Source organism: Lucilia cuprina, chromosome 3 (assembly GCF_022045245.1).
Source record: "Lucilia cuprina isolate Lc7/37 chromosome 3, ASM2204524v1, whole genome shotgun sequence".
Classification (NCBI taxonomy): domain Eukaryota; kingdom Metazoa; phylum Arthropoda; class Insecta; order Diptera; family Calliphoridae; genus Lucilia; species Lucilia cuprina.
This window is the reverse complement of record NC_060951.1, coordinates 9,319,979-9,322,571: the sequence shown is the minus strand read 5'-3', so window position 1 is coordinate 9,322,571 and position 2,593 is coordinate 9,319,979.

Below are 2,593 nucleotides of genomic sequence, written 5' to 3'. Positions count from 1 at the left end.
ACTATAGACTAGACTATAGACTAGACTATAGACTAGACTATAGATTAGACTATAGACTAGACTATAGACTAGACTATAGACTAGACTATAGACTAGACTATAGACTATCTGTAGTCGAGTCTATAGTCTAGTCGATAGTCTACTCTATAATCTACTTTATAGTCTAGTCTATAGTCTAGTCTGTAGTCTAGTCTATAGTCTAGTCTATATTCTAGTCTATAGTCCAATCTATAGTCTAGTCTATGGTATAGTCGATAGTCTAGTCTATAGTCTAGTCTATGGTCTATAGTCTAGTCTATGGACTATAGACTAGACTGTAGACTGGATTATAGACTAGACTATAGACTACACTATAGACTATGTACCCATATAAAATAAACCTTATGATGAAATCCTATATGATTTTGGATTTAACTGTAACATCTGATATCGCCTTCTCAAGTCATTCTAATCCAATTTAAGCATTAGGTTATTGCTGGAACTTCTGCCTAGAAGCTTGTTTTCTGATTAGTGTTAGTTAGTTAGTTAGTTAGTTAGTTAGTTAGTTAGTTAGTTAGTTAGTTAGTTAGTTAGTTAGTTAGTTAGTTAGTTAGTTAAATAGTTAGTTAGTTAGTTAGTTAGTTAGTTAGTTAGTTAGTTGGTTGGTTGGTTGGTTGGTTAGTTAGTTAGTTAGTTAAATAGTTAGTTAGTTAGTTAGTTAGTTAGTTAGTTAGTTAGTTAGTTAGTTAGTTAGTTAGTTAGTTAGTTAGTTAGTTAGTTAGTTAGTTAATTAGTTAGTTAGTTAGTTGGTTGGTTGGTTAGTTAGTTAGTTAGTTAGTTAGTTAGTTAAATAGTTAGTTAGTTAGTTAGTTAGTTAGTTAGTTAGTTAGTTAGTTAGTTAGTTAGTTAGTTAGTTAGTTAGTTAGTTAGTTAGTTAGTTAGTTAGTTAGTTAGTTAGTTAGTTAGTTAGTTAGTTAGTTTGTTTGTTTTTTGTTTTGTTAGTTTTTGTTTTTTTTTTTTTTTGTTTTTATTAGTTCACTATTGTGTTCACTGTTTCTTTTTTTTTGGCTTCATTTACCATAATGATTTACAAACATTTCGCTTAACAGACAAACATAATTACTTACCACTGCCATGTTTTACCAGATGGAATTTTAATGACTTATTTCATCTGTTCAACTGTTGCCATGCCATTACTCTAATTGGCATTTAATTATTACGTTTGTCCTTTGAATTCATTTGGGTCAAAAGAAATATAACACATCAACATATTTACTTAAGACATTAATATCATATATAAAACTTAAACTTTAAATTTCAACATTGCACAATAAAAGCAATCATGTACTTTTTAGAAAATAACTAAAACTGGTTTAAAAATCTTATTATGATTTAATAATTTACATTACTCATACGTCACATGTATACATTTGTAATACCTTCTAATCCCTTTATTATTTGGAATATGTATTTTATGAATAAAATATTGAAATTTACTGTCCAATGTTTTTTGCATTTATCTTTTGGACTTTTACAAGGTCGCTAACTTTATTAAATTTTACTACGTCTCTCAAATCTTGAATATATAATTTTTTGTAACTCGTTATTCTGTAATAAAATACAAATAGAAAAAATTAAAAAAAAAGCAAATTCAATTTCATTTACCATTATGACAGAAAGAATGCATCGCATAGACTAGAAAACAAAGCGTAGCTATAGTAATAAAACTTTTTTATTTTTTGAGTAATAAACTTTTTTTGTAGTTCTTTTTGCCTAAAGAAAATATTTCTTTTTAAGAAGAAACAAAAAATATTGTAAAATTTATTAAACAAACAATACAAGTTCAAGGTAGTTTTTTTAAAAATTATTAAATAAATTGAAAGAGAATTAAGTCGGCTTATCTTTCTGCCTAAAGGGAGAATAAATTTTTGCAAATATTTTTAATTTAAAAAAATAAAATTAATTACTTGAATATTTTATTTTGTAAATTCAAGCAGTTTACAGATGATGAATTCTTCACAGAGTTAAGTAAAATATTATTTTCAAAGGAAATTATCTTTTTTAAGCAAATACATTTTCATTAACGTTTATGACTAAAAGAATGCATTTTATTGTAAAGAGTTAAATGCTGCAATAAAAGTGTTTTTCTTTTTAGCCATAAAAATCTTGTCAGTTTCCATAAACAAAATTTCTGGGAGATTAAAGGAAAGTAGAAAAGCTGTAAACTTTATAAACATTTTTACGATTTAAAATAATAAGAAACAGAAATGACACATCAGAAATTTAACCTTCGGACTAAATTTAATAAATACATTATGTACTCGCACCATTGCAATAGCTTTACAGTGGCAGAAAGAGGCAATTCCAGAAGGATCCCTGTTTAACTAACTAACTAACTAACTAACTAAGTAACTAAATAACTAACTAACTAAGTAACTAAATAACTAACTAACTAACTATTTAATTAACTAACTAACTATAGACTAGAATATTGACTAGGCTATATACTAGACTATAGACTAGACTATAGACTAGACTATAGACTAGACTATAGACTATAGACTAGACTATAGACTATATACTAGACTATAGACTAGACTATAGACTAGACTAT